Genomic DNA, 12751 nt, shown 5'->3' with positions numbered 1-12751 from the left:
TCTTTCCCTTTCTTTCTCTTCCTCATTTACTTCCACCTTGTTTTCTCTCCTCTGCGCTGAGCTCAGGTGTGATTACGTCCAATAAAAATCAAAGCGTGAAGAATGGTGTGCACTCTGTAAAGTTCTCAGGCAGTATTTGCAGTTTGTTAATCAGAAAGGATTTCTGAACTGAGGCTGTTTTGGGGGATTGGGTGAGGAGGGGGAAAGGGAAGAGGTTTGGTCGGGTATTTCTGCTGCTATTTGCTTATGCTAGATATGGGTAAACGTTTTTGTGAAGGGCCAGACAGGAAATATTTTAAGCTTTAGGGGCCATACAGTCTTTGTTGCAATTGCTCAGCTCTGCCGTTGTAACAGGAAAGCAGCTGCAGACAATACGTAAGCAAATGAGCATGACTGAGTTCAATAAAACTTTATTTATGAACACTGAAGTTTGAATTTTACGTGATTTTCATTTGTCATGAAATGGTATTCTTTTAAAAAAATGTTTCCAGCTATTTAAAAATGTAAAAACCTTTGTTATTTCGTGGCCCAAAATAGGGGGGGGGGGATAAATTTGGCCTGCAGATTCTAATTTGTCATCCCCTGGCTTATGTCAAGATTCCAAGATCCCCCTTATACCAGTCAACTAACAACCAACCAGAAACCAACCAACTACCAATCAACCACCAAATAAACAACAAACAAACCATGCAGCAGGGTTAAAGGAGGTAAGGGAAGGTGTCTTGTAGGGGATCAAGCCATCCGGGTTGATAAGGGGGAGGGTGTTCCAGGCAGAGGGACTGAGCTGTGCCTGATGCCCTGTGCCTGCTAAAGCTAGAGGACAGGGCTAGCCAGAGGCCACTGATGCAGTGACATTGGCATCTCTTGGGTATGTTGACATCAAAGACAGCTACCATTTATACAGTGCTCACTCACCGGGCGCTGGCAACTCTGCTTGAAACTTCTGATGGACTCTTCATTTTCTCGTGCAGTAGGTGTGGTTGTCCCTCTATGAGAGACACAGAACTGCTGAACGCCTTGCCCAAGTCAAACAGCTGGTGACAGAACCAGGATCTGAATCCTGGCTGGTTGACCCACAGCCTCCTTCCATCCCCCACTCCATGCAGCCTCTTCTAGGAAAGATCTCAGAAAATCAAGGCAGTTATTGTGTCCACAACCTCATCCTGCCGGAGTTCCCAGAAGCAAGCTTTATCATGCTAAATAGGAGACAGCTTGTAAAAACTCATTAGTATCTGTTAGGATCAGCAAAGGCTCTGAACTGCTGACTTCCTTCATCTGCCACTTTAGGGGAAGAGGCAAAGAGATGTAATGGGAAAGAACACCTGAGCTTGACTCCTGGCTCAGCTGTTTACTATCTGTGTGATTTACTTAGCTCCCTGAGCCCCAGTTTCCTCACCTGAAAGGTGGGGAATAAGAGAAACTGCCTAGCAGACTCATAAGAATTTAAAGAGACGATGCATGCAAACGACTGGCATAGTGCTTGTCACAAAGTAGGCACTAACTCAAGGCTGCTACCCTTCAAGCAGTCATTGCTCATTCATTCTATAAGCATCTATTGAGTGGCTGCTGTGTGCTGGGCACTGGGTAAGCATTGGGATAAACACATGAGTCAGACAGTTCCTGCCTCCAAGGAGCTGACAGTTGGTAGAGTGACAGGCACATAAACAAATAAGTTTGACCACGTGCCACAGGAATACGTGGGGCCAGAGTGAGAGCACATATGAAGGAATGGGTATTTCTAAGTGAACAGGTGAAGGGACACAGAATAGGCTTCAAAGAGGAGGTAGCCGAGTTTATATCCAGGCAACTCAAGCTAGCTGGTCCTGTGCAACTCCTGTGGCTGATCTCTCACCAACATAAATCTTGTCTCAGGGGAAAGATGAAAAAACAACCCACTTTTCCTAAAAGCATTTAAAAAATCTATGCAAATTTTGGAAAGCAAAACAGGAAGTCAAATTATAGGCAAGGAAAACACTCCTTCCTTAGCAAGTCTCTTTGCTTGGAAGTTTCCTGCCAGGATGTTGACCAGAGAGAGAAACAGCCTGACGAAGAATCATTTGTTCCTCAGGAGTTTCTTTAAAAAGAAGCTGATTTCTTTCTTTATTTTCACATTCTCTGTGGCCTTGGGAAACACCTTCAACAAAAATAGAACTATCCAAAAGAGATTAAGGAGAAACATCTCCTTTCGGGTTTAAACTGTCCATATATGACAGTGGCAGTACTGCCTTCGAGTCTGCAGAGTTTTTATATAAAGCACATTACAGCGGGAGGGGGCTGGGACAGGCTGCCTGAGTTTGGGTTCTGGCTCCACCATTAAATAGTTATGTGACCTGGGGGCTGTTGGGAGAGATAAATGAGATGATACCCATAAGGTGATGACCAGGCCACCTGGCCCAAGAAATGTTAACATTTAGTTATCATTTTGTTTCCCTTAGAATCCATCTATTATAGCCCATGAGGTTAAGCATGGTCTGTTCCACCTTCCCTGTGTGGTTCTGTGCTCCTGGTCACTCTTTGACTCTCAACCGCTGCGCCACCAGGGAAGCCCGTATTATCTACATTTTTAAATGAAGAAGCTGTGGCCCAGAGACATGGGATAACTTGACTGAGAACACACACAATTCTCTTTCCTCTTCTTGGTTCAACACACAACATCCTCCCCCACTGAGTCTTCTCACCGCTGTGCCTTTACTGTGAACAGCTTTCACCTCCCCCTTCATCTGTCTGACTGCTGTTCAACCTCTGCATCTCAGCTCAAACAACTTGCTCAAGGAAAACCTCCCTGACCCCCCAGCCTAGCTAGGTGAGGTGCCCTGGTGAATGTGCCCATACGTCTGGGAAGATTTCCATTGTGACAATGTCACACTTGCAGTTACTCGTTCACGTCCAATTTCAAACTAGAATGTAAGCTACGAGAGGCTGCTGGCTCCAGGCATCTAGCTCGGTACCTGGAGTGTAATTATATTCTATAGATACCTGTTGACTGGGCAGTAGGTAAGCAGGTATTATTATCCCTCTCACAGAGGAAGAAACCAAGAAGCCAGTGAGTATAAGAGCAGACTCATGATCACACAGCTAGGGGTCTCAGGAGCCAGGACTTGAATCCTGGCCTTCCGTCTTGAAACACAGTGGTGCCTCCAGGAAAAAGCCCCAGCGACTGAGTTTAGAGTACTTGGACTCTGATTCATCTACCCTATAAATGTGCAGAAATGTCAAAAACCTACTATCATGCCACAGAAATATTGGGGAGCTGGGCCTCTCTTTTGATGAAAACCCTCTCTTTTCAGTCCCAAGCAGGGTCCTTTCTCAACCCTTTCCTTCTTACTGATAACACAAGTCCCAAGGATGTCTTTTGCTTACCTCTTCTTCCCAGGGTTCCAGCGACTCTGCACTGTGAGCCCCTTTCTTAATTTGAGTTTCAGAATAGTGTAGAGGCATGCATCCCACCCTTCAGTTTCATCCTCTGCTGTGACTGTGAGACAAGCACACGATCTCATTTTTATTTTTATTTTTAATTTCTTTTTGCGGTACGCGGGCCTCTCACTGTTGTGGCCTCTCCCGCTGCGGAGCACAGGCTCCGGACGCGCAGGCTCAGCGGCCATGGCTCACGGGCCCAGCCGCTCTGCTGCATGTGAGATCTTCCCGGACCGGGGCACGAACCCGTGTCCCCTGCATCGGCAGGCGGACTCTCAACCACTGCGCCACCAGGGAGGCCCCTCATTTTTATTTTTAAAGGTTTTTACTGCTTGGTGGAAATAAAGTCACATGCATACATATACACATATACCTAAAGACAAACACTGGGGAGGCAAAAAAACTTCAAGAAATCTCAAAAGTCTCCAGTAGTAATTGTCCCTGAATTTCATCTTTCCTGTCAGTTATCATTTGAGGGGACTGTCCTGGCTGCCCCCATCCCCATCCACATGCTCATGTGGCTGATGGGGGAAGGCCAGGACCAGGCATGGTGCCCTAAGTTCACAGAGGAAGGCTTTGTAATGAAACTCAAAATAGGAAAGAAGAGAGATATTTAAAAAGTATAATAAAGACCTAGTGGGTGCTAATTGCAGAGATTAACCAGAAGATGATATCTTTAGGGAGTGCCACCAGTGAAGAGGGGACCATGTGTGGAGATGGCCTAGCTAGAGGAGTAGTAACAGTGACTCCACGGTGGACTTCCTTCTCCCCAGAGAAGAGCTACAGATGCTTCCTCCAGATCAAAGACAAGGAAGAAAGCCCAGGAGTTGTGGGGCAATGGGAGGAATCAAAGCAAAGGAAATACAACCTTTCACAGATTTATATTTTCATAGTTTTCTTCCCATCTTCTTGTCTTAGATTCCTTTGGGACAACTGGTATACCCTACTCCATCACTCTTTTCTTTCTTTCTTTTTTTTCCCTGATGGTGGACCTTCTTCTACTTACCAGATTGTCATTCAAGATACCCAGATAATCCTGTTAGGGTGAAACAATAGGAGCCAATCAATTGGTTTAAGTGTTCTAGACCCAAGTTTCATTTTGCTTCAAAGCAACAAGCAAGGGACTCACCTGAGGTCCAGTGGTTAAGACTCCATGCTCCCAATGCAGGGGGTCCGGGTTCGACCCCTGTCAGGGAACTAGATCCTGCATGCTGCAAGTAAGAGCCCACATGCCGCAGCTAAAGGATCCTGCATGTCGCAACAAAGATCCCACACGAGGCAACGAAGATCCCGCGTGCTGGCAAGCCAAGACCCAGCACAGCCAAATAAATAAATATTTTTTAAAAACTTATTAAAAAAAAAAAGCATCAAGCAAGTCCCTTCCCTCCCAAATCTCACCTGCAGCATATAGGAAAAGTCAAATTAGGCATTTCTGATGCAAAATTGTCAGGGGGCCCAGGTTCGATCTCTGGTCGGGAACTAGATCCCACATGCACGTGACAACTAGGAGTTCGCATGCCACAGCTAAGGAGCCCACGAGCCGCAACTAAGGAGCCCACGTGCTGCAAGTAAGGAGCCTACTTGCTGCAACTAAGATCCGGCACAACAAAATAAATAAATAAATATCTTAAAAATTTTGTTGGAGTAAGGAAAGAGGAATGAGAGAGATAGATTCTTTCCCCTGACAGACATTCATCTGAATGTCTTTTGTCGGCTTAAACAGTAGGGTCATGTGGTGTAGCCCCCGTCCCTGAAAAACATGGCGATTCCTAGGAAATGTTCTATCCATGTGGACCAATGATTGAAGGAGCGTTAAGTATATAAAAAGAAAGGGGGAAGCTATATGCCCTTCCTGTCAAGAGCAGAAACCATGCCTTAATCTTCTTTATATCCCCACAGCGTAGTGTAGGGCTTGGCATGAGAGAGCGTATCAATAAAGGTCTGTTGAACAGAAGAAAACTTTGGAAATGAGGAGAGCTGAGAGCACTGTGATTCGATGCAGGTTGAATGACTGCTGGGAATGGCCTTTAGGAACAGAGGAGGAGGAAGAAAAGATTAGGGGAGCTGACTGGAGGTGTGTGTTCACAAAAGGGGAAAGCGAGTTTTGGGAAATTTATGTGAGCAGGAAATTAGGGGAGGATCATGACTTCCAATACCCAGGGCCGCATGTAGTGTAGCCTGGCCTGATTGTGTGGACGTGACCTGACCCAGATAGCAGGACCTTATTCCTCAGTGACAGAATAGATGAGGCAAAGGACTGTTGGTGGGGCTGGACAGAGGATGTAATTAAGAAGTAAATCTGGTATCAGCTATAAAATTGGAACTGCAAAAAGCTCTATCAGGGGCTTCCCTGGTGGCGCAGTGGTTGAGAGTCCGCCTGCCGGTGCAGGGGACACGGGTTCGTTCCCCGGTCCGGGAAGATCCCACATGCCGCGGAGCGGCTGCGCCCATGAGCCACGGCCGCTGAGCCTGCGTGTCCAGAGCCTGTGCTCCACAACGGGAGAGGCCGTAACAGTAAGAGGCCCGAGTACCGCAAAAAAAAAAAAAGCTCTATCAAAGTAAGTTAAGTAATGAGACTATGTACTTCTGGGGATGTTCAATCACTGAGTATGTTTTAATCAGACAAGACACCATCAAAGAAGGATACCAAGGAGAATGATGGAGCGAGCTATGTTAGGAAACAGTGTGGTCTTTGGAAAAGAAAGTCTTCGACAAATTGTGAAGACAATGAAATGAAGGAGGAGAGAAGATAAAAAATATTTTTAACAGGGTGAGTGAGAGAAAATAGAACAGAATTTTATTTTTTATATTACTGAGGATTAGTTTGACTTCAAGTAACAGAAAATCCCCCAAAGAGAGGCTTATGCAAAATATGAGATTATTTTTGTCTCCTGTGACGGTCCAGTTAGGCGACCCAGGGCTGGTGTCGAAAGCGCTTCAAAGTCCTCAAGGCCCCAGGCCCCCTCGGCCTCCCACTCTGTCATCCCTGAGTGGTCAGCCTCCTCATGGCCCAGGATGGTTGGGTCCTGGCAGAGGGGCTGGAGAAAAGAGGGCAAAGACACTGGGTGTCTTGTAAGGAAAATTCCCAGGCGCTGCCGCATGATACTTCTGTCCCCATCTCATCAGTCAGAACTTAGCAACAGGGCCACATCTAGCAAGGGAAGCTGGGACGTAAGGTGTGGTGTCTGAGAACCCATATCCCCAGCTGAAAAATAAGGGATTCTGTTACTGAAGGAGATTTTTAAAAATGGATATAGGGGCTTCTCTTGTTTTCTCTGCCACAGTGTCATAAAAATATATATTTTTTAAAAAGCATGGCTAAGAGGTTGTATCTTCATAATAGCTGAAAATTATTCTCCAGATCTTAATGAAAATGATTTTTAAAGTGAAGATTCCATCCTAGAATTTTAACTTAAAGCTGATTAGCCTTGAGACGTAATAATCCCCTCACTTGCAGATAACACTGGATTTTACTCCACGGTCAAGGCTGTCTAAAGCAGTGAGAGCAGTTGGTTTGTCCAGGTCTTTATGACCCTGGCTTACTAACTCTTTCTCAGAGTCACTTTTAAAAGGAAAATAAATGCATTACCATCATTACATTGTTAAATTCAGTGAACTGTAAACCAACAACGTGAGCCTCCAACGTGAGCCTCATGGAAACCCTGTCCTCACTCAGAAACACAGCTTTGCAGTAATTGCCACACTGCGTTCCTTTGGCTCTGAGCTCCAGCAGCCAACTCCCTTGGTTTACTTTGTACTGTAGCCCATCCTAGTGCATCTCTCCCCTCTGCTGTCCACCCTGCCCACCAATGCCTGAAGAATCTTCCGAGGGCATTGCTGACAACGTGGAACTGTGCTCACCATGTAACTAACATATGGTGCTCCAGTGCCCACTACCCTAAAACAACTTCTTGGCCTGGCCTGCCAGATCCATCAAAATCTTACTCACCCTACTAATCCAACCAGAGTTTCCTCTGAAATGTTGCTATTATGCCTGGTATTTGGGGGAAGATGTTAAAGGTATTTTGTGCTTTCCTCCACCATTCTATGCCCTTTGCCTCTTATTGTTGCCACTAGGTGATTAGTGGTCCACTCACTTAAGTAACATAATGGGCTCTGTGGTTTAAACAAAATTGGTTTTCCAACGGGAACGTTAAGAACCCCAGAGAAGTAACATACCTATGTTTAAATGCATTAAAAATAGATTTATAATGGTGAACATATATTAATTATTAACATGAAAAAGTAAGCCAATATACCACCTAGAAAAATAATTGAAAAAAAATTTAAGTACAAGCAAATCATTCTATCTTTTTTCTTCTTGTGGTAAGAACACTTAATATGAGATCTACCCTCTTGACAAATTTTTAAGTGTACAAAACAGTATTGCTAACCATAGGCACAGTATTGTGCAGCACGTGTCTAGAACTTTCTTGCATGACTGAAACTTCATACCAGTTGGACAGCCCATCCCCCGGTCCCTGGCAACCACCATTCTCCTCTCTGCTTCTAGGAGTTTGACTACTTTAGATATCTTTCTTTGAAAGAAACCAGTTTGTTTAAGTGTTGTTGGTTCTGCTTTTTAGAAAATGCCTATCATTCTCTCTTTCCTCTTCTTTACTCCTATCGATTACCTATTTAAGTGCGAGAGATTTGTGAGCAAAAGGAACTACTAATATCTACTCTAATTAATATTCAGTTTATTAAAGTTGAACATTTTATTTTACCTTTTTAAGTCTTCAAACTTAACCTATAAATCTAACTTACAAATTCTTTTTGTAAATACAGTGATTTATGTAAAAATGAGAACGACTGCTTTTTTGTTATTTGATTAGTGTTCAATTAACTTATATATTTAAAAAGACTAAATTTCCTCAACTGACCACGTTTACACATGTAATTAAGTTTCCTAAAATATTTTTCAACTACCCTTACAAATTTGATATATTTGATTTTCTGAAATATTTCAAATGCCTGATGGGGCAACACTTACAAAACCCAGCAAGTAAAATCTTTCTACATCTCAATTAACTCTTACAAATCTAAAAAAACTAACTTATACCTGTCGTAAATTGGGTTCTCTTAAACATTCAAACACTATTTACGAACATGTTCAATTATTTTACAACTTTCAAATGAAAATCACAAATGGAGTACCAATTTATCATTTCAAAATCAAATCACAAGGCTAATTGGTTAGATTCTCTTAAACATTTCAAAGTCCTTAAATGACACACACAAACTTAACTCATAAAACTTAACACCGGAAGTAATAATACTACAAGTTTGATTGGCTTCATTACCTGCATATTTTTTCTACGTCTTTTCCATGGAAGTAAAGTCACTTTAACCAGCCAAGGGGAGCAGGAAGGCAATTCAGGCAGGATGGAGTTATTTAGAACTGCCATACAGATTCTCAGTAAGACATGCAAGACTGATTTTTTTCCTGGATGATCCTATCTGAGCAACAGGTTAACACACTGAACTGCTTTTCATAGTTGGATTGGTTCTGTCTACTGTGTCACGGGAGGAGGAGTGTGCCATGCATCCCAGAGTGTCTTTCAAATTTCACCCTTATCCTAATTTTATCATAGCCTCTTTCACTTTTTAACACATGATTTGGGTAGATAGAAATCTGCAGTGCCCCTTGGGGTGTAGCCTATCTTTTCACCAAGTGATCAGATTTAATTGAATTTTCCATCCCTCTTCAGTTTATAGAACTCTTTGTATCTTTTTTTTTTTTTTTTCTTTTGCGGTACGCGGGCCTCTCACTGTTGTGGCCTCTCCCGCTGCGGAGCACAGGCTCCGGACGCGCGGGCTCAGCGGCCATGGCTCACGGGCCCAGCCGCTCCGCGGCATGTGGGATCTTCCCAGACCCAGGCACGAACCCGTATCCCCTGCATCGGCAGGCGGACTCTCAACCACTGCGCCACCTGGGAAGCCCAACTCTTTGTATCTTTTACTTCATTATCTGTTTCATTGTGGCAGAGACTGCCTGGGTCCTCACCTCACCTGTTGCCTCCTCTTCTTGGGCACAGAGCCAGACTTCATTTCGCATCTCCTCCTGCAGTTAGGTGTAGCCATGGGGCTGATTTTCAGCCAATGAAATATGAGTAGCCTGTCCCATAAAACCTCCCCAGGCTCCGTCATCCAGGATCTTTCCTCTTCTGCAGGCTTGATACTGAGCAGCAGGGCAATCATGGAAGCTATGTATTAAAGATGGTAGAGCCATGAGTTGCAAGGGCTCTGGATTGGAAAAGTGGTTATATCTCACTCAAGGCCGCCTGGTGAATCTGTGGCAAAACTCCAGCTAGACACAAGGTCTCATGATTCCCAGACTGCTCTCTTCTTCAAGCTAAGCTGCATCCACTTTGGACTTGACCTGAGTGAAAAATAAACTTCAATCATGGTGTTAAAGCAATTAGGTACTTTTGGAAATGTTTGTTATGTTAACTTAAATGCCCACTAACCTTTGTTTATTGTCATTAGAGTGAAAAATCATGAAAGCTGGTGATAGTGATGAAACAAATTCATATAATGTTAGTTAACACTGCACATCCTGAGTCAATGGAAAACATGAAATGGAGGTGTTGGGTATATGACTGGCCAGAGTCATTCTTGCCCTTTACATCAAAACCTGACCTAACTCATTTTTTTTTTCAAATAGAAACTAACACTGTGAGACTTGTGCACCATTTTGGATAACTTTTTTTAAAAAAAATCCAATAAAACAAAAATAAAACAAGAAATCTAGAAACAGTAAATGCTGGAGAGGGTGTGGAGAAAAGGGAACCCTCTTACACTGTTGGTGGGAATGTAAGTTGATACAGCCACTGTGGAGAACAGTATGGAGGTTCCTTAAAAAACTACAAATAGAACTACCATATGACTCAGCAATCCCACTACTGGGCATATACCCTGAGAAAACCATAATTCAAAAAGAGTCATGTACCAAAATGTTCATTGCAGCTCTATTTACAATAGCCCGGAGATGGAAACAACCTAAGTGTCCATCATCGGATGAATGGATAAAGAAGATGTGGCACATATATACAATGGAATATTACTCAGCCATAAAAAGAAACAAAATTGAACTATTTGTAATGAGGTGGATAGACCTAGAGTCTGTCATACAGAGTGAAGTAAGTCAGAAAGAGACAAATACTGTATGCTAACACATATATATGGAATTTAAGAAAAAAAATGTCATGAAGAACCTAGGGGTGAAACAGGAATAGAGATACAGACTTACTGGAGAATGGACTTGAGGATATGGGGAGGGGGAAGGGTAAACTGTGACAAAGCGAGAGAGAGGCATGGACATATATACATTACTAAACGTAAGGTAGATAGCTAGTGGGAAGCAGCCACATAGCACAGGGAGATCAGCTCGGTGCTTTGTGACCACCTGGAGGGGTGGGATAGGGAGGGTGGGAAGGGAGGGAGATGCAATCGGGAAGAGATATGGGAACATATGTATATATATAACTGATTCATTTTGTTGTGAAGCTGAAACTAACATACCATTGTAAAGCAATTATACTCCAATAAAGATGTTAAAAAAAAAGGATACCTTTTTTTTTAAAACATCCAATAAAACAAAAATCAGCAGCCCATTGACAATTAAATCAGCTACAATTCATGAGATAAAAATAAACCTATTGCTCAGCTATAAATATTCTCAGTTCTATGATCAGACAGAAGAATTTCTCCAAGGACTTTGATAAACAGGAAACTATGTGATACAATGGACAATATCCTTGACAGACAAAACAATGTATCAGCTACTCAGAGTCTCTTAAACAGACCAGATGCACATATTCAAGGCATTAAATTGAAAATGATTAAAAATGGAGACTTTTTTTTTCTTCTAAGAAATAAAAATTTAAAGGTATAGTACTGTAACAAAGTTCAAAAATAAGGCTCCCATTCTTTTTTTTTGCCTCTGGTTACTTCACACTCTGCTTTTGGCATTTGAGGTTGCTAAAGGTTATGGGTTTCTGAAAGCATTGTCTTCATGCACAAACAGGCCTGTAGTCAGACAGCTTTGTGCTTACAGACCAGTCACAGTTTCCCTCTTTGGTTCTACACCAACTGGTTCTGCCAGGTGTGGGTTGCAACTGCCTCAGGAAACACTTTAATCTAAATGGAACAACACACATTAGATTTGAAAATAAAACTACTCATGAATGTATTTCTTTCAAAATTGATTTTGTAAATCTCCCCCCACCACATGCAAAATATTAAAACTTAAACCTCTCTGCGAGAAGAACCTGCAGGGACAATAAAGACAGACTTTAGTACTGAAATCCACAGGAGAGAGAAAAGAGGCAAATGATGGACATTTAGGAAGAAGTGTTAGAATAAATATTAGTAAAGCAGAGGACGGGTATGCAATGAAGTTCTTTCCATAAATTGTATCAGTGATCAGTGCATTCAAGTAGCAAAAATCTGACTAAAAGTGATTTCAACAAACAGGGTTTACATTTCTCCAAACACACAAAGGGTAGAAGTAGGCAGTTAATGATGTCGATTCATCAGCTCAGTGATGTGATGCATATGCTAATATCTCTGCATTTCTCTTGGCCTTTCTTTATCCTAACAAGATGATGGCCCCCAAAGTCCGCTGTAGCTCCAGGCATTATACCACTTTCAAGGAAGGAAGAAAAGGAGAAGTGGGTCACAGTGACAATACTTTCCTCTTTTATCAGAAAAGCAAAAGCTTTCTCCATGTGACTGTGTCAAATGGACTTTCCTAGCTACGGAGGCTGAGAAAGTGAACACGTAATGATTGGAGATGGGCAAAAGGAGATGGGAAGGGCCCACAGGTGGGTCAGCCAAACAACAGGTGCTGGAAGAGTGGATGGCTTGTAGTACTCACGCCTTCTTGATCTTTTCACAATGCATTTCTGAAGCCAAATAATTCTACACGACATGCTTTTCTCAGTTCATGTGAGACACATGAGTAGGACTTCATGCTTTAGAGAAAAATAATGCTGAACTTTCCCATTTTTGTCCTGCCATCAAGTAGTGACTTCCCCCAGCTCATCTTCCTCCCTATCTCAAACATTCAAATACTCATAATGAAATCCTACCTAAACTGCCTAAGAAAACACACCAAATTATCCATGAACATGGCGGAGGAAAGACTTCCTGGTTTCTGAAACATTTCACCTATTCCAAGGAAGAACTTTGAAAATCAGCTAGCAAAGGAATTTCTAGAAAGTAACAAATTTTAAAAAGACAATCACAAAATCCAAAAATTTTGAATGCCCAATATAACCTATTAAAAGAGATTTGAACATTAAAAAATAAAGCCAAATTCCCCTTTTATAGC

General features: G+C 42.6%; 1 pseudogene; it reads right to left on the bottom strand.

The window, feature by feature from the left end:
- Positions 1 to 9465, bottom strand: part of LOC103088497 (sal-like protein 4) — a 26086-nt pseudogene extending 16621 nt beyond the window's left edge.
- Positions 9466 to 12751: the final 3286 nt, after the last annotated feature.

This window comes from Lipotes vexillifer, unplaced genomic scaffold (genome assembly GCF_000442215.2).
Source record: "Lipotes vexillifer unplaced genomic scaffold, Lipotes_vexillifer_v1.1 scaffold10, whole genome shotgun sequence".
In the NCBI taxonomy this organism is placed as follows: Eukaryota; Metazoa; Chordata; class Mammalia; order Artiodactyla; family Lipotidae; genus Lipotes; species Lipotes vexillifer.
This window is presented reverse-complemented; position numbering and strand designations above follow the sequence as displayed.